This window comes from Rhinolophus sinicus, chromosome 14 (genome assembly GCF_057876585.1).
Source record: "Rhinolophus sinicus isolate RSI-liver-muscle chromosome 14, RSI-T2T, whole genome shotgun sequence".
NCBI lineage: Eukaryota > Metazoa > Chordata > Mammalia > Chiroptera > Rhinolophidae > Rhinolophus > Rhinolophus sinicus.
The window spans coordinates 144,352,251-144,378,943 of NC_142514.1; the positions used below are offsets into that span (position 1 = coordinate 144,352,251).

At 35.5% G+C, this 26,693-nt stretch overlaps 1 protein-coding gene and 1 long non-coding RNA gene across 2 annotated transcripts in view; one reads left to right on the forward strand and one right to left on the reverse strand.

Moving 5' to 3' along the window:
- The window catches only part of LOC148755854 (interferon-induced very large GTPase 1-like), a 57,845-nt gene that overhangs the window by 12,516 nt on the left and 18,636 nt on the right, over positions 1-26,693 (reverse strand). The window contains exon 2 of the mRNA XM_088791615.1: positions 21,983-22,109. The gene's annotated coding sequence lies outside the window, so the exon portion shown is untranslated. The remainder of the gene's footprint in view (positions 1-21,982; positions 22,110-26,693) is intronic.
- Positions 1-26,693, forward strand: part of LOC148755855 (uncharacterized) — a 47,669-nt gene that overhangs the window by 3,829 nt on the left and 17,147 nt on the right. The window lies entirely within an intron of this gene.

Genomic DNA, 26,693 nt, shown 5'->3' on the forward strand with positions numbered 1-26,693 from the left:
AATATCTAATTAATTTATTTAGCAATATGCAATAGCAAAAGACAAAGGCAATTAATAGATTGTGCTAATGACAGAAAGTAAAGGCAGGTAAGGAATATATATATATATATATACACACACATACATATACACACCCATATATATATTAACAATGATACCCCAAAGAAGCTCACCAAACCAAATGGGGAACCAACACTGGAAAAGTCAGGAATCAAAACCTTGCCAGATCTGCGGCTGGAAAAAACTGCGGTGTCTCCCACTGCTGCTTGCTAACTCCCAAGCATGCTAAAATGATGAAGAATTACCAAGGGTGGATGATGAACACACTGCAAACTGAGACCTGTCTTATATCTCTTTTTAATGTGACTTAGAGCCAAGCTCCTTGTTTCTGCCTCCCCCTCAGGGAATGGTCAGTTCTGGGAGGGTTTGGCAGTTACTGTGATAAAAATATTGTTTATTTGGCTGAAGGGCCTGTTCATTTGGACAAACATTATTCTTGCCTGGGATCATCGGCCCAAGGCCTTCCAAAGCCTTGCAACGTAGCTGTTATGTCATTCTGATATAACTTAGTTACTTCTTCACCTTATCTGCCGATGCGGGGGAAACAGACAAAAAGAAGCTGCTTCACCTCTTATCTCCCCTACCGGGGATGAGGCGAGGGAGAACTCTCTTAACCTTAAGCTAACCATCACCTCACATGCAGTCTCTCATGTGAGGGAACAACAGCAACAACAACAACAAAACTAACATCAGCCAATGAAGGTGAATTTTCTTAACATCTTCCCTACATAGGAATTGCAACTTAAAAGCCTGGCTTTTGACACTTCCTATTACACAGAATCAATTGCTTGGAGAGTATTACGCTGGGAATTGCTGTTTGAAAATATACATGAGTTTGATAGCTTGATGTTTATTTTAAAAACAGAATGGTTCCACCATTTATCATTCCTTAGTTAGTTTCTCTTGAACCTGTGTGAATACTTTTCTTCCTGTCTCTGTCACTCCTTCTTAGGGCCTTTTGTGATATTTATTTACTTCCCTGTCCTTTAATACGCACTTCTAGATGTTAGCATCATGGTGGCAGATCTTCTTCCTTTTTGTCCCCATTTTAAAACAACTAATCAGACACATATCCAGAAACAAAAGTGCCCCTGTGGGAATTGTGGGATGTAGCAGCATATACCAAAGGATGTGAAAGGAGTCTCGCCCCCCTGTATCTTGTAATAGGCACAAGACCTCACTATGGGCTGTGGAAACAGTAGAGCCAGCAAAGCTGTGCCCACCATCTGCCAATGGTTGGAAAAACACCTTTAGAGTGCTGACCTGGGCGTATGCCCACAGATGAGAGAGAATTTGTAGAAGTCCAGTCTTCCCAAGGAGAGTGTCCAGCATGAGTTTGGTGACAGTACATAGGCTGAAGTATCTGGTGGTGGCGATCTTTCAGTGAGGGAAATGGAAAGTGGTGTGTCAGTGCCTAGGTATCCCAGTTGTGTCAGACAGGGGTCAAAATACATATTGCTTTCTAGCAGCACCCAGAATATTGGGGCATGACCTCCATGACTGTGGGAGGTAAGAGATGGGACAGAGGCAGATAAGAATATCAAAGGGCGTTAAAGGAACAAGGTTCCTCCTGATCCTGTTCAGGACTTTAGCAGGAAGGCCTCCCATGTGCCTCTGAGAGAACCTCACCAGAAAATCTCCCCACTGGGTGTGCAGGCACCCCCAATACCCGAGGGCTGAACCCATAACTCTACCTACCTTGTGGCTTGCTCCTTGTATACGCTTCTGGGCTCAGCAATGAGAGCTAGTATAGTAAATGTATTGCTATCAGAAAAACACTAGGATCTGTGTTCAGGGGAGAGACCACACACAAGAGCTATCGCACCGCCTTCTGGAAAACAAAAGAGAAGTTTCCAGTAGCCACACTGGTGAGTTGTAAGATCCAGAGAAGACATAAAAGCTTAAGAACTCTGCCAGAAGAGAGAGCAAGAAGAGTGGAGTAGGTGGCCACACAAAGGCAGCTAAAAACTAGATATAATTAGCACCAATAAACAGAATTGCCCATCTGAAGGCAACTAGTAAAGATTTAAGGAGGTGTTTGCTACTTCAAATGCAAAGGCAACGATGCAATACTACAAGGTCATGAAAAATCAAGGAAAGATGTCATCATCAAAAGATAATAAGAATTCTCCAATAAGCCAGCTTAAAGGAATGGAATTTTGTGAACTGACTGACAATGAATTCAAAAAAGCTGTTTTGAAGAAACTCAACAAGCAACAGGGAAGCTCAGAAAGACAATTTAACAAAATCAGAGAAAAATATGTGAACAAAATGAGATATACACCAAAGAAATAGAAATCATTCTGGAATTGAAAAATTTAATGAATGAAATGGAAACTGTAACAGATAGCATCTTTATTAAAGTAGAGTAAGTGGAAGCTAGAGTGAGTTAGATGGCAGGAAGCTTGAAACAACGTAGAGAAGAATAAAGAATGGAAAAAAGGAAAGAAAGCCTCCATAATCTATGGGATTCCGTAAAAAGAACAAAAATTGGAATAAACATGATTCTACAAGAAGAAGAGGGGGAGGGGGTGCAGAAAGTTTATTTAAATAAATAATAGCTGTGGACTTCCCAATCCTGGGGAGAGAATTGGACATCTACGTTCACAAAGCTGATAGATAACCCTATATCTTAATGCAAAAAGACTGTCTCCAAGACACCATATAATGAAACTGTGAAAAATCTAAGACAGAGAGTATCACCAGACAGGGGGGAAAAAAAAGATTGTAACCTACAAAGGAACTCCCTTTGTAGTTCCTTTGCTATCAGTGGATTTCTCAGCAGAAACCCACAGTCCTGCAGAGAGTGGGATGACTTATTCAAAGTGTTGAAAGGAAAAGAAATTGCTAGCCAAGAATACTCTGGCTAAGTTATCCTTCAGATATGAAGGAGAAATAAATACTTGCCCAGACAAACAAAAGCTGACGGAGTTCATCACCACTTGACCTGCCTTGCAAGAAATGCTGAAAATCGTTCTTTATGCTGAAATGAAAAGATGCACTGTGCCAATGCAACATGAAAACATTTATCAAATTATACAACACACTGGTAAAGGTAAATATTTAGATGGCTAATTTTGTAATAGGATGGTATGTTAACCAGTTAACTCTAGTATAATGGTGAAAGGAAAAGAATATGAAAAATAACAATAGCTACTATAATATTTAATAAACACACAATATATGAAGGGTATATTATGACATTAATAATATAAAGGGTAATAAAAGGGTGGGACTTTTATAGACAAAGTTAAGTTGTTATTAGCTTAAAATGAACTGTTTTATCTATGAGGTGTTTTATGTTAGCCTCATGATAACCACAAAACAAAATACTATGAACAATTCTATGCCAACGAATGGGACAACCTGGAAGAAATGGATAAATTCCTTGAAACATATAATCTTCCAAGACTGAATCAGGAAGAAACAGAAAATGTGAATAAACTGATTAGTACTAAGGAAATTGAATCATAAATCAAAAAACTCCTAACAAGCAAAAGTCCTGCACTGGATGGCTTCACAGGTGAATTTTACCAAACATTCAAAGAAAGACTAATACCTGTTCTTTTCAAACTATTCCAAAAAAATTAAAGTGGAAGGAAGAGTTCTGAACTTATTTTGCAAGGCCAGCATTCCCTGGATACCCAAACTAGGTAAAGACACACACACACACACACACACACACACACACACACACACGTGCACACACACAAACAAAACAAACAAAAAACAAAAAGAAAGAAAATTATAGGCCAATACCTCTGATGATCTTCAACAGAATGTTAGTAAACTGATTTCAACAATATATTGAAAAGATCACATACATCGTCATGTAAGGTTTATTCCTGGGATGCAAGTTGGTTCAAAATCTGCCAATTAATTAACATGCTACATCATGTAAACAAAATAAACGAAATGAAGTATAAAAATCATATGATCATATCAATAGATACAGAAAAAGCATTTGACAAAATCCAACGTTCATTCATAATAAAAACTCTGAGCAAAGTGAGGATAGAGGGAACATACCTCAACATAATGAAGGCCATATACAACAAACCCACAGCTAATATACTTAAAGGGGACAAGGTAAAAGTGTTCTTTTTAAGATCAGGAATAGGACAAGGATATCCACTTTCATCAATTTTATTCAACATAGCATTGGAAGTCCTAGTCACTGAAAACAGCCAAGTAAAAAAATGCATCTGAATTGGAAAAGAGAGGTAAAACTGTCATTGTTTGGAGATGGCATGATATTATATATACAGAACCCTCATGATTCCACCCCAAAACTGTTAGAACTAATAAATGATTCAGTAAACTAGCATGATACAAAATTAATATTCAGAAATCATTTGCATTTTTATACACTAATAATGAACTATCAGAAAGATAAATTAAGAAAAAATCCCATTTATAATTGCATCAAAAAGAATAAAATACCAAGAAATAAATTTAACCAAGGACATAAAAGAGCTGTATTCAGAAAACTATGTCACATTGAAAAGAAATTGAAAAAGATACAAATAAATAGAAGGCTATACCATGCCCATGGATAGAAAGAAACAACATCGTTAAAATGTCCATACTACCCTAAGCATCTGTGGATTCAATGTAATCCATATCAAAATACCAATTTCACAGAACTAGATCAATAATCCTAAAATTTATATGGAACCACAAACAACCCTGAATGACCAAATCAATATTGAGAAAGAAGAACAGAGTTGTAGGTATCACACTACCTGAAATTATTCTATATTTTAAGGCTATAATAAGCAAAACAGCATGTTATTGGCATACAAACAGACACATACATCAATGAGACAGAACAGAGAACCCAGAAGTAAACCCATGCCTATATGGTCAACTAATCTAGGTTAAAGGAGACAAGAATATGCAGTGGGGATAAAGACAGTATATTCGATAAATGGTGCTGTGAAAACTGGACAGATACATGTAAAAAAGTGAAACTGGACCGCTTTATTACACAATATACAGAAATAAACTCAAGATTGATTAAAGACAGGAATACCAGACCTGAAATCATAAAACTCATGGAAGAAAACATAATATGCTCTTTGAACATTTTGTAAGGTATATAAATCTCTAGTCAATACGCTGTACACCTGAAACTCTTATAATACTGTATGTCAAGTGTAAATGAAAAATAAATTTAAAAAAATTTATAATAAATCACCTTAATAGAATGAAAGATGAAAATCACATGATCATCATAATAGAGGCCAAAAAAAGCACTTGGCAAACTACAACGTTTTTTCATAATAAAAACCCTGAAAAATTGGGTAGAGGAGAAACACATCTCAACATAATAAAGGCCATATAGTTAAAAAGTACAGCTAACATACTCAATGGTGAAAAATTGACAGGTTTTTCTCTAAAATCAGGAATAAAACAATGGTGCCCATTCCAACCACTCTTAAATTTAAGCTACAGAAATTAGGCAAGACAAAGAAATAAGAGACATCCAAATGGGACAGGAAGAGTAAAATTGTCATTGTTGCCAGACAATATGCACTTCTATATAAAAAAAACCCTAAGGAGTAACTCTCCTCCCCCCAAGAAAGACAAAACAAAACAAAAAACTGCTGGAAGCAATCAAAATTCAGTAAATTTGCAAGATGTAAAATCATCATATAGAAATTGGTTGTATTTCCGTACATTAACAATGAAACATTTGAGAAAAATAAAACTATTCCATTCACAACAGCATGAAAAACAATACTTAGGAATAAGTTTAACCAGGGAAGTGAAAGATCTATACAATAAAACCAATAAAACTTTGATGAAAGAAATTGAAGAAGACACAAACAAATGGAGAGACATCCATGTTCATGGAATGGAAGGATTAATATTGTTAAAATGTCCATACCACCCAAAGCCATCTATAGATTCAACAAAATCCTTATAATTTCTTTTTTTCCCCTACAGAAATAGAAAAAAAACAAAACCTTATACTATGTGTGGAACCATAAAAGACCCCAAATAGCCAAAGCAATCCTGAGAAAGAAGAGCAAAGCCAGAGGCATCACAATTCCTAATTTGAAACTACTGCAAAGCTATAGGAATTAAAACGGTTCAGAACTAGTATAAAAATAGACACATAGACCAAGGAAACAGAAGAAAGAGCCTAAAAAATGAACTTATGCATATATGGTCAACTAACATTTGACATAGAAGCCAAGAACACTTGATGGAGAAAGGAGTCTCTTTGATATAAATGATAAACGTCTAAGTTTTGCTTTGTCTTGTGCACCTGAAACTAATAAAAAAAAGTAAAAAAAAGAAAAAAGTGGCAAGGGATTATCTTCTTTTATGCCTGACAAACTACAATTCTAAGAATGTATTTTTGGATGTGTAATTTTTTAAGTATAAGATCTTAAGTGAATAAAAGTTTGAAATAAAAAAAAATAAATAAATGGCGTTGGGAAAACTGGATAATAACGTTCAGAAAAATGAAATTGTGCGCTTATCTTACACCACTCACAAAAGTTAAATTGTTGAAAGTCTTAAACATAAGTTCTGATACTGTAAAACTAGAAGTAAACATAGGAAAGAAACTCCTTGGTATTGTTCATTACAATGATTTTTTTTTTTATATGATCCAAAACAAAAGTGACAAAAGTGAAAATCAACAAGTAAGGCTATAGCAAACTAAAAAGCTTCTGCACAGCAAAAGAAGCAATAAGAAAAGAAAGGGCATCCTGCAGAATGGAAAAAAAATATTTGCAAACCATGTATTTGATAAGAAGTTAATGTCCAAAATAAAAACAAAAATCTCATAAAACACAATAACAAAAACCCCCAAACAATCCAATTAAAAAATGGGCAGAGAAACTAAATAGACATTTTTCCAAAGAAGGCATCCAAATGGCCAAAAGGTACATGAAAACATGCTCAACATCACTAATCATCAGGGGAATTCAGATGAAAACATAATGAGACATCACCTCACAGCTGTTAGAATGACTATTAGTAGGGAGACAAGAGATAACATGTGCTGACAAATATGTCGAGACAAAAAAGGAACCCTTATGTGCTATTGGTGGGAATATAAATTGGTTGGGCCACTATGGGAAAGAGCATGGAGTTTCCTCCAAATATTAAAAATAGAACTACCATATGATCCAGCAATTCCACTTCTGGGTATATATCTAAAGGAACTGAAAACAAGATATTGAAAGAGGTATGCATGCACTTCATGTTTGTTGCAGCATTTTTCACAATTGCCAAGATTACACACACACACACACACACACACACACACACACACACACTCGAATATTATTCAACCATGAGAAAGAAGGAAACCCTGCCATTTGTGACAATATAGATGAACCATCAGAGCATTATGCTAAGTAAGATAAGTCAGGCAGAGAATGACAAGTACTGCATGATACCACTTATATGTAAAATCTGAAAAAGCCAAACTTGTAAAATGAGAGCATAGAATGATGATTATCAGGGGTTTGCAGGTGGGGGAATTGGGTAGATGTTGTTTAAAGGTACGAATTTGTAACCAGTAGGTAAAATAAGCCCTGGGTAGCTAATGCTTAGTATAGTGATGATAAAAAAGTACTATATTATAAACTTGAATGGAGCTAAGAGACTAGATCTTAATTGATCCCACCAAAAAAAAGAAATAATTATGTGACATAATAGAGGCGTTAGCTGACTTTATGGTGGTAATGATATTGCAATATATAAATATATCAGATTAACATGTTGTAGACCTTAAACCTACACAATGTTATATGTTAATTATATCTTATTAGAAAAAAATAAATGCAATGCACTTTTAACCTGGTTTATGCTTGACACTTCCTTTTTATTCTTCATCTGCTGTAATTAACATCATCTTTGTATTATGAATAACTGCATGTATTATACACTGTGTATGTATTATGAACAACTGTCTCTATATACTGATGTCATCCTAATCTGTGTATGTAGACCCAAAGATACTCTTGGATTCAATGTTTTATCATTGTCATGCTTTTCCACCCACTGCCTTCAGGACATACCCTTGGCCAGTAGATGAGATGAGGTTTCGCATGTCCCAACTTCACACAGTATTCACGTTTCCCCTCTTCCTGTAATCCCTGTCCTAGTGAATGGTACTTCCATACTTCCAACCAGTGGGTGTCCTACTCCTCTTTCTTCTCCCTATAAATATCTTTTAAACTATAAATATAGTTTACCATGCCTCTTTATTTTACCCAGTTAAATCGCTCTTCAATCTCACTTGTTTTTCATCCCTCACAAGCTCTCCCTTCAATTTTATCTGCATCATGTCTTTGTTGGATTGCTGTAATTGTCATCTCATTTTACAGCCATTCTCATCTTCTGCTTAACATCTTTCCCAATATCACTAAAATTTGAACCTAGACTTCAATGGCAGACTCAACGATTCAGATCAACCTTTCCAAATGAAGATATCTAGGGTAGAGGTTAATAGATAAAAATAAGGTAAACTATTTAAAGCCTCAAAGAATTTAACAGGTAGTGAAGAATATGTGATAGAAGATGTAAAGAATTTGAAGCATAAAGACTGAATCATTAAAGACAAAATTTAAGACCTTGCTAAACACCAAACAGGTAAATAAATGAAATTCACATTCAGACATATCATAGTGAAATTGAAGAAAACAAAACAAAACAAACAAACAAACAAAAGAAAGCATCCAGAGAAAAACAGAGTTCATCATCAAATGATGAACAGAAAGAGAGAGCTGACATCTCAACTGTCTTCTGATGGAATCCAGAAGACATGGAATGGAATCTTTAATTTATTGAAAGAATATAGCTGAGAGCTAGGATTCTGTGCAGCTTTAAAGAACATCAGTGGAGAAACCATAATTTAAAACAACAAATTGACAGAATTTGCCAGTAGGAAATAGACATTGAAGGAACTACTAAAGTGTGTTTTTCAGGAGAAGGAAAATGTTACCAGTGGAAGGTCAGAGTTGCAGGAAGAAATGAGCAAATATATATATATATATATATATATATATATATATATATATATATATATATATATATATATATATATATATTATGCATATATATATATATGCATAAAACAGTGGTGTTTAAAATATATAGCAATTGCATTCAAGTTGGAGTGTGTGGCCAACTGGATTTAAATTGCCCCCATGTTCTTGCAGTATTTGGGAGGAGGGCCAAAGATTCAGTTCATTTAGATACGTTTTGTTAAATCATGGATACATGTTGCAGTTTCTAGTATAATGTGCAAATACAAGAGTCAGAGAATGTATAGCTGTCAATCTAATGGAGGACAAATAAAATAATAAAAAAGCTTGATTATACAACTTATCAAAATTTTTGTAACAGTGAAAGCAGTGCTTGGAGGGAAATTTATAGCATTGAATGAATATATTAGAAAAGAATAAAGATCTGAAATCAATAATCTTATCTTCCACCATGGGAAATGAAGAGAAAATTAAATCCAAATAAGCAGGAGAAAAGAAATAATAAAAATTAAAGCAGAGGATTGACATCATAGAAATTGCGGTAGTGAGGTGGGCGTCTTGAGTTCTCCCCTGGAAGTTACCACAGATTGAACATCTATAACTCATCAAAGGATTCTCTGTTCATCACACATAACAGCTAAGAGACTTGCACGAGGATTACGTGAAAGTGGGCAAACTGGGACAGCAGGGGAAGAGGGAAGGGAGAAGTACGGAGATATGTCCCACAGCCAGGGCTAAGGAGATGCGGGGCTCCAGGATGCAGACTAGGGGATCCACCGAATACATCGAAGCAAACACAGAGAGTCAGCCAGAGTGAGGGGAAAAAAAAAAACATGTCCCAAATAAAAGAACAGAAGAAACCTTTGGAATTGGAACTAAATGAAATACAGGTAACCAACCAATCAGAGACAGAGTTTAGAATACTGATTATAAGCATATTTAAGAAACTTAGTGAGAACATAAAGAAAGAGAGAAATCCTAAAAAACAACCAATTAGAACTAAAGAATACAATAACTGAAATAAAGAACACACTTGAAGGAGTTACCAACATATTAGATGAAGCAGAAGATCGAATCAGCAATTTAGAAGACAAGATTGAGATCACCCAAACAGAACAACAAAAAGAGAAAAGAATAAAAAACAATGAAAATAGTTTAAGAGACCTGTGGGATAACGTCAAATACAACAACGTACACATCATATGAATACCAGAAGGAAAAGAGAGGGAGCAAGGGATCGAGAACATATTTGAAGTAATAATGAAAAAGCTTCTATAACATGGTGAAGGAGATTGACACACAAGTCCAGGAAGTGCAGAGAGTTCCAACCAAGATGAACCCAAACAGGCCCATACCAAGACACATATGTTAAAATGGTAAGGTTAAAGACAAAGACAGAATCCTAAAGGAAGCAAGAGACAGACAGCGAGTTATTTACAAGGGTGCTCCCATAAGACTATGAGCTTCCTATAAGACAGTCAGCTGGCTTTTCTACAGAAACTTTGCAGGCCAGAAGGGAGTGGCAGGAGGTCTTCAAAGTGATGGAAAACAAAGGCCTACAACCTAGATTGCTTTATCCAGCAAGGCTATCATTCAAAATTGAAGGAGCGATAAAGAGCTTCCCAGAAAATAATAAGCTAAAGGAATCCATTAACACCAAGCCAGCATTGCAGGAGATGTTAAAAGGGCTTCTTTAAGCAAAAGAAAGATGAAAACAATCTAACTAATTAAGATCAGAAACACAAATAACAAAATGGCAATAACTATGTACTTATCAATAATCACTTTAACTGTAAATGGATTAAATGCTCCAATCAAAAGACATAGGGTGGCTCAGTGGATAAGAAAACAAGACCCTTGCATATGCTGTATACAAGAGACTCACCTCAGATCAAAAGAAACAGGCTAAAAGTAAAGGGATGGAGTAAGATATTTCATGCAAATGGAAATGAGAAAAAACTGCAGTAATAATACTTATACCTGACAAAATAGACTTTAAAATGAAGAATATATTAAAAGACAAAGATGGGCACTATATAATAATAAAGGGATCAATCCAACAAGAGGACATCACCCTAGTAAACATCTATGCACCCAACATAGGAGCACCTAAATATATAAAACAGATATTGACTGACATAAAGACAGAGATCAACAGTAACACTATCATAGTAGGAGACTTCAACACACCACTGACAACAAGGGACACATACTCCAGACGGAAAATCAACATGGAAACAGTGGCCTTAAATGATACATTAGACCAGTTGGATTTAATTGACAAACCTTTAGCCAGACTCATCAAAAAAAGAGAGAGAGGACCCAAATTAATAAAATCAGAAATGAAAAAGGAGAAGTGACAACAGACACCACAGAAATAAAAAAAATTTTCAGAAAATACTATAAATAACTATAGTTCGCTGCATCCCGGAACTACCGCAGCTGCGGAAAGGGGAAGAACTCGGACTGCTAGGGCTCCATTTATGGCCCACAGGGCTGAGGGGACAGCATATAACCTGGCTGATCCCAACGCTCACGGCAGAGACCTTGGAGCAAAGACTGAGGGAAGAAGGCTGAAAACAGTGGTTTCAGCCCTCACTGCAGAGCAGAGAATGGAAGCCTTAGGCACTGAGAATAGCCGCCCCCTCCCAACCCTACCAGAGCTCGCCCTGCCCTCACTTGCCCGGTGCTAGAAGCAGAACAGTAGCACTGTCAGATCAAAAGAACAGAATATTTGCAGTTTTCAGAACTATGGTCCACAGACTCGGACTCACAGACCAACTAGTTCTGGCAAAGGGGAGGGAGCTGTGGAAGCAGGGCTGGCTGTGGTGGTGGTTGCCACCATTGCTCTGGCCACCTCTCACAACCCACCCCGCCCCTGTCCCCACCTATCAAGGCGGTTCTCTGCAGGAGTAAACAGAGCTGCTGAAGCACACAGGCTCTGAATCTCAGGCAGGAAGACCTTTGAAACCTCAGAAGCTCTCCACATCTCCCCACGTTGGTGGTGCTGTGTGACCAAGACCAACTGTTCACAGAAGAGAAACCCGTCTTCCAGGGAATCCCCCCATTGTGTGAGAAGCCAGAATAGTGCAGAGAAAACATAAAACTACAGTGTGAGAGAAAATAAAAGGCTACCTTCAGAGAAAAAAATAAAACATTCTACCAATACCTGCTAGAAAACAAAAGAAAGATCTCTTTCTATCAACCTTTTGCAGAACTCACTCCTGTAGATGTCTAGGAAGAGAAATAATACATCATTAATGGCTATGAGTACCAAGGCAACAAAACAACTCAGAAAGAAAGTGAAAAGTCTCCAGAAAAGGAACTTAAAGATATGGAAATATGTGACTTAAATAACAGAATTCAAGATTGCAGTTCTTAAAAAACTCAACGAGATGCAAGAAAACACAGACAGGCAGTTTAATGAACTCAGAAACACAATCAAAGAACAACATGAGCATTTTACCAAAGAGATTGAAATTTTAAAAAGAACCAAGTAGAATTTCTGGAGATTAAGAACTCAATAGAAGAAATGAAGAATGAAATAGCCAGCTTATGTAGTAGATTTGACCAGATGGAGGAAAGAATCAGTGACACCGAAGATAGAAATCTGGAAATGACATGGATGGAAGAAGAAAGAGGCTTGAGACTAAAAGAAATGACAGAACTCTACAAGAACTTTCTGACTCCATCAGAAAGAGCAATATAAGAATAATTGGCATACCAGAAGGAGAAGAAAGAGAGAAGGGTACAGAGAGTATATTTAAACAAATGGTCAATGAGAACTTCCCAAACTTGTGGAAAGAACTGGATCCTTGAAGAAGCAAATAGAACACCTAATTACCTCAACCCCAACAGGCCTTCTCCAAGGCATATTGTATTGAGGCTGTCAAAAATCAACGACACAGAAAGAATCCTCAAAGCAGCCAGGGAAAAGAAGACAGTAACCTACAATGGAAAGCCCATTAGAATACCATCAGATTTTTCAGCAGAAACTCTCCAAGCCAGGAGGGAGTGGAAACAAATATTCAAACTATTGAAAGAGAGAAATTATGAGCCAAGAATAATATATCCAGCAAAGATACCCTTTAGATATGAAGGAGGAATAAAGACCTTTGCAGACATACAGAAGCTGAGGGAATTTTTTAACACACGACCTGCACTACAAGAAATACTAAAGGAGCCTATTCGACCACCATCAACAGGGACAATTTGTGGCAACCAAAACATACAAAGGGGGAGAGTAAAGGCCTGAACTGGAACGTGGGAATGGAGAAAGTAAGCATGCTGAAGAAAATGGAATACTCTAAATATCAAACTTTCTTTTACATAAACTTAATGGTAACCACTCAAAAAAAAATCCAGAACTGAAATATATACTGTAATAAAAGAAGAAACAGAGGGAAAAATCATAGAATACTCCACCACATAGAAATAATAGCAACAAAAAGGCAAAGAAACAAGACAGACACAGTCTTATCAGAAAACTAAAGATAGAATGATAGGAAATCCTCACACATCAACAATCACCCTAAATGTAAATGGACTAAACTGACTAATAGAAAGGCATAGAGCAGCAGATTGGATCAAAAAACTAAACCCAACCATATGTTTTCTCCATGAGACACATCTCAGCTACAAGGACAAACATAGACTCAAAGTTAAATGGTGGAAATTGACACTCCAAGCAAATGGCATCCAGAGAAAATCAACTGTAGTAATACTGATATCAGCTGAAACAGACTTCAGGGTAAAAAATGTAACAAGAGAAAAAGATGGACATTTCATAATGGTAAAGGGGACTACACAACAAAAAGACATAACTTGATTGATGAAGTCATCAATATTTATGCCCCCAATCAGGGAACATAGAAATATACCAAGCAACTACTTACAGAACTAAAGGGAGAAATTGACCAAAACACAATTATACTAGGGGACCTAAATACATCATTGACAGCTATGGGCAGATCATCCAAACAGAAAATAAATAAAGAAATATCAGCCCTAAATGACACATTAGATGAAATAGACGTAATTGACATTTATAGAGCACTTTATCCTAAAACATGAGACGACACATTTTTTTTTCCTAGTGTACATGGAACATTCTCAAGGGTAGACCATCTATTGGGACATAAACCTAGCCTCAGCAAATTTAAGAAGATTGAAATCATACGAAGCACATTCTCTGATCACAAGGCTTTGAAATTGGATATCTACTGCAAAAAGAAAGCAGAAAAAAACCATGAATACATGGAGATTAAACAACATACTTTTAAAGAACAACGAGGTTAAAGAAGAAATAAAAAGCAGCGATTAAAAGATACATAGGAAAAATGACAATGAAAATACATCCTACCAAAATTTTGGGATGCAGCGAAAGCAGTTTTAAGAGGGAAATTTATATCATTACAGGCCTATCTCAAGAAACAAGAAAAATCCCAAATAAATAGCCTCATGTTACACCTTAAAGAACTAGAAAAAGAAGAACAAGTGAAACCCAGGGCAGCAGAAGACAGGAAATAACAAAAATTAGAGCAGAACTAAATGAAATAGAGAACAAAAAGACAATAGAAAATATTAATGTGACAAAGAGCTGGTTCTTTGAAAAGATTAACAAAATTGACAAACCCTAGGCTAGACGCACTAAGATAAAAAGAGAGAAGACACTAACAAAAGCAGAAATGAAGAAGGGGAAGTTATCACGGACACCACAGAAATACAAAGGATCATCCAAGAATACAATGAAGGACTATATGCCACCAAATTCAATAACCTAGAAGAAATGGACAAGTTCTTAGAAATATATAGCCTTGCAAGGCTGAATCATGAAAAACTGGAAAATCTAAACGGACCAATCACCAGTAACGAAATTGAATCAGTGATCCAAAACCTTCCCAAAAGCAAAAGTCCGGGACCAGATGGCTTCACTAGTGAATTCTACCAAACCTTCAAAGAGGATCTAATACCAATCCTGCTCAAACTCTTCCAAAAAATTGAAGAAGAGACAGTACTCCCTAACTCATTTTATGAGGCCAACATTACCCTGATACCAAAACCTGGTAAGGACAGCACAAAAAATGAAAACTACAGACCAATATCTCTGATGAATACCGATGCAAAAATCCTAAATGAAATTCTAGCAAATCGAATACAACAATGCATTAAAAAGATTATTCATCACGACCAAGTGGGGTTCATCCCCGGGGCACAAGGATGGTTCAACATACGCAAATCTATCAATGTGATACATCACATAAACAAAATAAAGGACAAAAATCATATGATTATATCAATTGATGCAGAAAAAGCATTTGACAAGATTCAACATCCATTTATGATTAAAACACTTAATAAAATAGGTATAGAAGGAAAATACCTTAACATAATAAAGGCCATATATGACAAGCCCTCTGCTAATATCATAATTAATGGTGAAAAACTGAAGCCCTTTGCTCTACGTTCAGGAACACGACAGGGCTGTCCCCTATCACCTCTGCTTTTCAACATAGTGTTGGAAGTCCTTGCCAGAGCAGTCAGGCAAGAGAAAGAAATAAAAGGCATCCAAATTGGGAATGAAGAAGTTAAATTATCAGTCTTTGCAGATGACATGATGCTATATATATAGAAAACCCTAAAGACTCCACCAAAAAGCTATTAGAAACAGTCAAGAAATACAGTAAGGTTGCTGGCTACAAAATCAATGTACAAAGGTCCATTGTATTTTTATATACTAACAATGAAATCTCAGAAAAACAAATAAGAAAAATAATTCCTTTTGCAATTGCAACAAAAAGAATAAAATACCTAGGAATAAACTTAACCAAGGATGTGAAAGACCTATATGCTGAAAACTATAAGACGTTTTTAAAAGAAATTGAAGAAGACACAAAGAAATGGAAAGACATTCAGTGCTCATCGATTGGAAGAAGCAACATAGTTAAAATGGCCATATTAACCAAAGCAATATACAGATTTATATAATCTCCATCAAAATTCCAACGGAATTTTTTAAAGAAATAGAACAAAAAATCATCAGATTTGTTTGGAACCACAAAAGACCCTAAATAGCAAAAGCAATCTTAAGAAAAAAGCATAATGCTGGAGGTATCACACTACCTTACTTTAACTTGTATTACAGGGCAACAATAATTAAAACAGCGTGACATTGTCAGATAAACAGACACATAGACCAATGGAACAGAATTTAGAACCCAGAAATAACACCACCTAAATATGGACAGATAATTTTTGACAAAGAAGCAAAAAAACATACAATGGAAAAAAGGCAGCCCCTTCAATAAATAGTGCTGGCAGAATTAGACAGCCACGTGCAAAATAATGAAACTGGACTGCTATCTGTAACCATGTACCAAAATTAATTCAAAATGGATCAAAGACTTAAGCATAAGACCTGACACAATAAACTGCGTAGAAGAAAACATAGGTACTAAACTTATGGATGTAGGATTCAAAGAGCATTTTATGAATTTGACTCCAAAGGCAATGGAAGTAAAAGCTAAAATAAACGAATGGGACTATATGAAACTTAAAAGCTTCTGCACAGCAAAAGAAACCATCGACAAAATAAAGAGGCAACCAACTGAATGGGAGAAGATTTTTGCAAACAGTGCCTCCGGTAGGGGGCTAATATCCAAAATATACAAGGAATCATGCAACTCAACAAAAAACAAACAAACAGCCCAATTGAAAAATGGGCAGAGGACCTGAAGAGACATTTCTCCAAAGAGGACATACAAATGGCAAATAGACATATGAAAAAATGCTCCACATCACTAATCATCAGAGAAATGCAAATCAAAACCACAATGAGACGTCACCTCACCCCAGTCAGAATGGCTAGCACCAACAAGACAAATAGTAACAAGTGTTGGAGAGGCTGTGGAGAAAAAGGAACCCTCATACACTGTTGGTGGGAATGCAGACTGGTGCAGCTGTTATGGAAGGCAGTCTGGAGGTTCCTCAAAAAATTACGAATAGAATTACCATGTGACCCAGCAATACCTCTCCTGGGTATATAACCCAAAAATCTGAAAACACTTACCCATAAAAACACGTGTGCTCCAATGTTCATTGCAGCTTTGTTTATGGTGGCAAAGACATGGAAACAACCAAAATGTCCTTCGATAGATGAATGGATAAAGAAGTTGTGGTATATATACACAATGGAATACTATTCGGCGGTAAGAAAAGATGATATAGGAACATTTGTGACAACATGGATGGATCTTGAGAGTGTAATGCTGAGCGAAATAAGTCAGACAGAAAAAGCAGAGAACCATGTGATTTCACTGATATGTGGTATATAAACCAAAAACAACAAAAGAACAAGACAAACAAAGAGAAACAGAAACTCATAGACACAGAGAATAGTTTAGTGGTTACCAGAGGGTAAGGGGGATGGGGGGTGGGGGGCGGGGGGTGGGGGGTGAAGGTAAGGGGGATCAAATATATGGTGATGGAAGGAGAACTGACTCTGGGTGGTGAACACACAATGGGATTTATAGATGATGTAGTACAGAATTTTACACCTGAAATCTATGTAATTTCACTAACAATTGTCACCCCAATAAATTTAAAAAGAAAAGAAAATCTGCAAATCAATTAGTGTGTTATCCCACATAAACAAAATGAAGGAAAAAAATTGTAGGATCATATTAATAGATACAGAAAAATCCAACATTTCTTCATGATAAAAACTCTCAGCAAAGTGGGGATAGAGGGAACATACCTCAACATAATCAAGGCCATCTACAACAAACCCACAGCTGATAGCCTTATAGGGAAAAGCTAAAAGTGTTCTCCTTAAGATCAGGAACAAGACAAGGATGTCCACTTTCACCACTTTTATTCAACACAGTATTGGAAGTCCTGGTCACAGAAATCAGTCAAGGAAACAAAATGCATCTGAATAGAAAAGGAGAGGCAAAACTGTCATTATTTGCAGGTGACATGATAGTATATATAGAGAACCCTCACAATTCCACCAAGAAACTATTAGAAGTAATAAATGAATTCAATAAAGTAGCATGATACAAAATTAATATTCAGAGATCATTTGCATTTTATACACTAATAATGAACTATCAGAAAGAGAAATTAAGAAAACAAATACATTTGCATAAAAATATACCTAGGAATAAATTTAACCAAGTTGGTAAAACAGCTGTATTCATTAAACTATGACACACTGAAGATAGAAATTGAAGAAGATATAAATAAACAGAAGGCCACACCATACTCATGGGTAGAAAGAAGCAACATATTTAAAATATCTATACTACACTAAGGAATCTGCAGATTCAATGTAATCTGTATCAAAATATCGATGATACTTTTCACAGAACTAGAACAAATAATCCTAAAATTTACATGGAACTTCAAATGTACCTGAAATACCAAAGCAATACTGACAAAGAAGAACAGATATATAGGGATCACGCTACCTGATATCAAACAATGTTATAAGTCTATAGTAATCAAAACAGCATGTTGCTGTCATAAAAACAGACACATAGATCAATGGGACAGGACAGAGAGCCCAGAAATAAACCCATGCCTATATGGTCAACTAATCTAGGATAAAGCAAACAAGAATATGCAGTGGGGTAAAGACAGTATATTCGATAAAAGGTGCAGTGAAAACTGGACAGATAGACATGTACAAAAGTGAACCTAGACCACTTTCTTACAGCACATAGAAAAATAAACTGAAAATGGATTAAAGGCTAGAATATAAGTTCTGAAATCATAAAACTCCTAGAAGAAAACATAGCATGGTCTTTGAGCATATTGTAAGATATGTAAATGTCTAGTCACTATGTTGTACACCTGAAACTAGTATAATATTGTATGTCTACTGGAAATGAAAAATAAATGTAAAAATGTATAATACATCACCTTAATAAAATGAAAGGTAAAAAAATCACATAATCACAATAGAGGCCAACAAAAGCACTTGACAAACTACAACATTCTTTCATGATAAAAACCCTCAACAAATTGTGTATAGAAGAAACACACCTCAACATAAGAAAGGCCATATGTAACAAACTCACAGCTAACATACTTAATGGTGAAAAATTGAAAGCTTTACCTCTAAGATCAGGAATAAGACAATAATAGTGCCCACTCTATTGCCTCTTATTCAATACAGTTCTGGAAGTTTTAGCTAGAGCAGTTAGGCAAGAGAGAGAAATAAAAGACATCCAAATGGGAAAGGAAGAGTAAAATTGTCATTACTGCAGACAATGTAATCTTATATATAAAAAATCATAAGGACGAACCAAAGAAACAAACAAACAAAAAAACACCAAAAACTGTTGGAACCATCAATAAATTAAATGAAGTTGCAGGACATAAAATCAACATACAGCAATTGGTGTGTTTCCGTTCATTAACAATGAAACATTAAAAAAAAAAATAAACAATTCCATTCACAATAGCATGATAAACATTACTTAGGAATAAATGAAACTGAGGAAGATAAAGAGCTATACAATAAAAACAAGAATTTGATGAAAAAAATTGAAGAAGACAGAAACAAATGGAAAGATATGCATGTTCATAGAGCAGAACATTTCATATTGTTAAAATATCCGTACCACCCAAAGTCATCCATAGGTTGAACATAATCCTTATAATTCCAATTACATTTTTTTCCACAGAAATAGAATAAACAACATTATAATTTGTGTGGAACCATAAAAGACCCCAAATAGCCAAAGCAATCCTGAGAAAGAAGAACAAAACCAGAAGCATCACAATTCCTAATTTAAAACTCTACTGCAAAACTATAAGAATTAAAACAATATGGTACTGGTATAAAAATAAATACATAGACCAAAGAAACAGAAGAGAAAGCCAAGAAATAAACTTCTGCATATATATATGGTCAACTAATAATTGACATAGGAACCAAGAACACTCAATGGGGAAAGGATAGTCTCTTCAATAAATGGTATTGGGAAACTGGATAACCATATACAGAAAAATGAAATTGACCCTTATCTTATACCACTCACAAAAATTAACTCTAAATTGTTTAAAGTCTTAAACATAAGACCTGATATTGTAAAACTAGATTTAAACATAGGAAAGAAGTTCCATGACATGGTTTATTACAATGATTTTTTTTTTATATGACACCAAAACAAAAGTGAGAAAAGCAAAAATCAACAAGTGAGACTACTACAAACTTAAAAGCTTTGCACAGCAGAAGAAGCAAACAAAAAAAGAAAGGGTAACCTGCAGAGTGGGGAAAAATATTTGCAAACCATATATTTGATAGTTAATATCCAAAATACAAACAAAAACAAAACCTCATATAACTCAATAACAAAAAACTCAAACAAGCCAATTAAAATATTGGCAGATAAACTAAATAGACATATTTCCAAATAAGTTATCCAAATGGCCAACAAGTACATGAAGATGCTCAACATCACTAATCATCAGGGGAATGCAGACGAAACAGCAATGAAATATCACCTCACACCTGTTAGAATGACTATTATCAGGAAAACAAGAGATAAGTGGTAAGAAAAGATGATATAGGAACATTTGTGACAACATGGATGGATCTTGAGAGTATGATGATAAGCGAAATAAGTCAGACAGAAAAAGCAGAGAACCATGTGATTTCACTGATATGTGGTATATAAACCAAAAACAGCAAAAGAAGAAGACAAACAAATGAGAAACAAAAACTCATAGACACAGACAATAGTTTAGTGGTTACCAGAGGGTAAGGGGGGAGGGGGTATGGGAGATGAGGGTAAGGGGGATCAAATATATGGTGATGGAAGGAGAACTGACTCTGGGTGGTGAGCACACAATGGGATTTATAAATGATGTAATACAGAATTGTACCCCTGAAATCTATGTAATTTCATTAACAATTGTCACTCCAATAAATTTTAAAAAAAGGTGAGCAAGATAGAGTCAAATCAAGACCTGCTGTGTGTATTGGTGTTGAGCAGGGGGTGCCTGGAACCAGAAGAGCAGCCTAGGGAAGGGGACAGACAGATCAGGAGAATTTAGTTGGTGTGGCATCCAGGAAGGAGAGAATTTCAGGGAGAAGCAGGAATCAACCACGATGACCACTACAGATATGAGGACAAGTAGCTGCTGGAGAGTCCACCTCGTTGTCGTTTTCATTTGAGTGACAGGTATAGATGATGGCTGACAGTGAATTAATAAGAAAATAGCTATTAAACAAGTGAAAGATTGTAAGTGTAGGGTCATTTCCAAAGACGGAATTTGGCGGTGGGAAAAAATTGCAGGACAATAAGTTGAACAGACAGCCGTAACACGCTGCTACATTGGTTAGTGAGAGGTGAACATACTCTGTAGCACAATGGAAAGAACTGATACTGAATATACATGTGAAGAGAAGATGACTCGTGGGCTGAAGTACTTATGGCGGGAAAGACAGTATGAGCCTGACCTGCAACCCGACCGTTCATTCCAAGCAGAAAATAATGGAATAAAGTATAAGTTTTGTTTATATTCTTACAAAAGGAAACAAACCATAAAACAACCCTCTCCCCTACCAGCACGCAGTCCTTCCTATCGGGTACTGTCAACAGACTCCAAAGGAACAAATTCGGGGTAGGGTGCTTCAAAAGAAAAGAAAGACACTCAATTCCCGTTCAGAAGAAAAATACCTGATAATACTCTAGATAAATACATTCAATTAAGTTCAGATTAAAGTACGTTTTGCTGCATAAGATTGAATCCTGTTGTGTTGTAAATGTAGTAATTAAATCAATGTAGCATAAAAAAGATAAACCCTCAAAAACTTAGTTGAAATCCAACTACTGAAACCTCACTAGTGTGAGTTACAACAAGCCCACAGACAAAATCGGTGGCCTTTGACTTACCCTTTAATTTTGTAACAATAATTCTGGCCAGTGATTTAGGAAATCCTTAAACGCAAACAATCAAATCTCCAGGAGGTATCCTTGTCTTTCTTCTTCTTTCTTTCTCTGTAACTTAAGAACAATGAACCTTAAAAGAGAGAGAGAGAGAGAGAGAGAGAGAGAGAGAGAGAGAGAGAGAGAGAGAGAGAAGAATTACTGACAAAGATGTTGAGAAAAGGGAAACTTTGTGTACTCTTGGTGGGAATATAAATTTGTTGGGCCAATATGAAAATAGTATGGGGGGTTCCTCTGAAAATTAAAAGTACAACTACCATATGATCCAGCAATTCCACTTCTGGGTATATATTAAAAGAAGTGAAAACAGGATACTGAAGAGAGTTACGTATGCCCATGTTTTTTGCACCGTTTTTCACGATAGCCAAGATCACACACACACACACACACACACACACACACACACACACACACACACACGCACGCACATTATGCAGCCATGAAAAAGAAGGAAATCCTGCCTCTTATGACTATGTAGATTGACCTTGAAGGCATTAGGCTGAGCTAAGTCAGAACGAGAAAAACAAATACTATATGACACCAAGTATATGTAGAATCCCAAAACACCAAACTTGTAAAATAGGAGCATAGAATGATGAATATCAGGGGTTGGCAGGTGGGGGAATTAGGTAGATGTTGTTTCAAGGTACAAATTTGTAACCAGTAGATAAGTAAGTTCTGGGCAACTAATGCTCATCATGGTGATTATAAACATACAATATTATAAACTTTAATGGTGCTAAGAGACTAGATCTTAATTGTTCCCATCATAAAAAGAAATAATGAGGTGACACGATACAGGTATTGGCTGACTTTATGTTGGTAATGATATTGTAATACATAAATGCATCAGATCAACATGTTGTAGATGGTAAAACTACATAATGTTATATGTTAATTATATCATTAAAAATAAATACAATGTACTTTTAATGTTGTCTATACTTGTCCCTCCCTTCTTATTCTTTATCTGCCCTAGTTAATGTCATCTTTGTATTATGATAACTGTGTTTGTGTTATGAACTGTGCATGTCTGTAACAATTGTCTGTACACTGTTGTCACCCTAATCTGTGTATATGAACCCAAAATACTCTTGGATTCAATGTTTTATTGTTATGCTTCCCCCCAATTCTCCACCCCCCCCCCACACTGCTTTCAAGACATGTCCTTTGCCAGCAGATGGGATTGACGAGCTTTCACATGTCTCAACTTCACACAGTATTCAGGTTTCCCTCTTTCTGTCATTCCTGTCCCACTGAATCGTACTACCGTACTTCCAAGCCGATGGGCATCCTACTCTACTTTCTTCTTCCCTATAAATATAGTTTAAATTATAAATATAGTTTACCATGTCTTTTTAATTTATCCAGTTAAATCTCTCTTCAATCTCACTTCTTTTTCATCACTCACAAGCTCTCCCTTAGATTTCATCTGTATCCTGTCTTTGTTGTATACTGTAATTGTCACCTCTTCTTATACTCATTCTCATCATGTTTCCCATGTTTCCCAATATTAGTAAAATTTGAATATAGACTTTAACTGTAGAATCAACCATTCAGACCAACATTTCCAAATGAAGATATCTAGAAGAGATAGATAAAATTTTAAGGTAAAGTTTTTAAAGCCTCAAAGAATTTAATAGATAGTGAAGAATATCTGATAGAAGAGGCAAAGAATTTGAAGCAATAATGACTGAACCATTTCTATTACAAAATTAAAGACAAAATTTAAGAAATAGGAAGGAGTAGAAGCCACAAATGTCCCTTAGTCTTGTGAACTTTATTGTTGCCTCCTGAAAAGCACTTGATCCTGGAGGTAACATTCCTTGCCCATACTTTGGGATGCTGGAAAGATTTAGACAATGTTTTTTCCTCCTGGTCTATCATACAATTTGGTCTATTTGAATGCTGAGTTATGGAGATAGATTAAAAGAAGGCAGGGATCTATTCAAAGAAAGGCAAAATTACAGCAAATTAATGGAGGTGTTAGTATGGTAATGTCCTCACTCCTCTGCCTGATTGAACTGGACTTGGTTTTAAGACAATTTAGAGTTCAAAACATGAGTTAATATTTCCAAGTGTTTGTCCTCAATCTTTATTTTGTATAATTACCACCCGAGGACATCTTAAAAATGTGGATTTTCAGTCCCATTCCAGAGATTCTGTTATGAGGGGTCTGCTTATGGCTCTGGACCTATCATTTTAAAAAGTACCTCAAATTTCATTTTATAAATGCTGCCAACTGTTCAATCATATTTTGAAAAAACACTATTCTAAGGAGAAAATTTTAGTGGAGAAATTGGGAAGTGTACAAAATAAATTTGCCTCCTGCAACTTTACAGTATTTATTTATTCATATAATAGTCGTTTGGATTTTATATATATACAGCCATGTCATCTGCAAATAGTGACAGTTTTACTTCTTTATTCCTTATTTGAATGCCTTGTATTTTATTTTCTTGTCTGATTGTTTTGGCTTGAAGTTCCTGTACTACGTTAAGTAACAGTGGGGAGTTGGGCATCTTTCTCTTGTTTCTGATCTTAGAAGGGAAAGCTTTCCATTTTTCACCACTGTGTATGATATTATCTGAGGGTTTGTCGTATTTGGGCTTTATTATTTTGAGGGTCTTTCCTTCTAGACCATGTTATTGATTGTTTTGATCATAAATTGAAGTTGTGTGTTGTCAAATGCTTTCATTGCATCTATTGATATGATTTTATAATTTTTATCTTTTAAAGGTTAATGTGAAGTGTGGTGTACCAAATTGATTGTTTAGAGCAACTAATTTTTGACAAAGGAGCCTAAAACATACAGTGGAGAAAGTAATGTCTATTTAGTAAATATTGTTGGGAAAACTGAAAAGCTACATACAAAAGAATGAAACTAGAGTCCTGTCTGACACTATACGCAAAAATGAAGTGAAATGGATTAAACACTTGAATTAAAATCCAAAACAATAAAATATGTAAAATAAAACATAGGCAATAAACTATGGACCTTGGTCTCAGAGGGATTTTTGTTAACTTGAGCTTAAAGGCAAGGGAAGTCAAAGAAAAAAATAAATAAATGGACTACATCAAAGTAAAAAAGCTTCTCTAAAGCAAAAGACACCATCAACCAAACAAAAAGGCAAGCACCAAATGGCAGAAGATATTTCCAAATGATACCTTCCATAAGTGGTTAATGTCCAAAATATATAAAGAACTCATACAAGTCAAGGACAGAATAAATCCAAACAATCCGATTAAAGATTGGGCAGAGGACCTGAATAACCACTTTTTCAAGGAGGATATAAAGATGGACAACAGATATATTAAAACATTCTCAACATCATTAGTTGTAAGTGAAATGCAAATCAAAATCATAATGAGATACCACCTCATATTTGTTAGAACGGCCATTATCAACAAGACAAGAAATAACAAGTGTTGGAGCAGATATGGAGAAAAGGGAACACCTGCACACTGCTGGTGGTAATGTAAATTTGTGCAGGCATTGTGAAAAATTACCATAGGTCCTAGCAATCCCCCTTCAGTATATCTACCTGAAAAAATTTGAGAATAATTATTCGTAAAGGTATATGTACCCCTATGTTCATTGCAGCATTATTCACAATAACCAAGACATGGAGACAATCTATGTGTCTTTTGACAGATGACTATATAAAGAAGGTATGGTACATGTACACAGCGGAATACTACTGAGCCTTAAAAAGATGAAATAGTGCCATTTGTTGTAATATGGGTGGGTCTTGAGAGTATTGTGCTAAGTGAAATAAGACAGATAGAATAGCTCAAGAACCATATGATTTCACTCTGTGGGATTCAAAACGAAAAGCAACTAATGAACAAACAAAACAAATAAACTAAACTATAAACTCATAGATAGAGACACTGGAATGGTGGTTATCAGAGGACGAGGTAGGTGGGGGGAAGATGAAAAGGGTAAAGGGATCTAATGCACGGTGATAGAAGGAAACTAGAGTTTGGGTGGTGAGCACACAATAGACTAGATAGATGTTGTATTTTAAAGTTGTACACATGAAATTTATATAATGTGATTAACCAATTTCAACCCAATAAATTTAATTTAAAAAATAAATTTGCCATTCTGGATGGCCTGGACATGAAACATAACTCATTTGTGACATTTTACGTTCTAGTTTCCAATGGAAGTATCTTTCTAGCTGAATAGTTGAATGAATACACCAGACAGTGTACGACTGTGCTAGAATGTTCAACTGAGGGATTTTTCAGAATTTAGCTCCAAAGGATAAAGAAAGTAAAAAGTCTGTAAAGAAATCTAGAGCTCTGAAAGGAGACATGTAGACTAGATCGAGAAGTGTTGCCAACGTGTGACTGACTCTAATATGGTTTCCAGAAGGATAGATCAGAAAGAGTATTGGAGAAAAATTATCAAAGAAGCAATAGAACATTTTTAAGAGCTGCAATATGACCTGATTCTTTATAATAAAAATATACATAAAATGTTGAACAGAATTTATAATAATAATAATAACTTCATTTAGCTATATCCTGGCAATATTCTTATACTCTTAGAATAAAGAGTATAGAATTTAAAGATTAAACAAATGAATAAACATGTTAATTATACTTCATTTAAAACAAACAAGCAAACAAACAAAACCAAACAGAC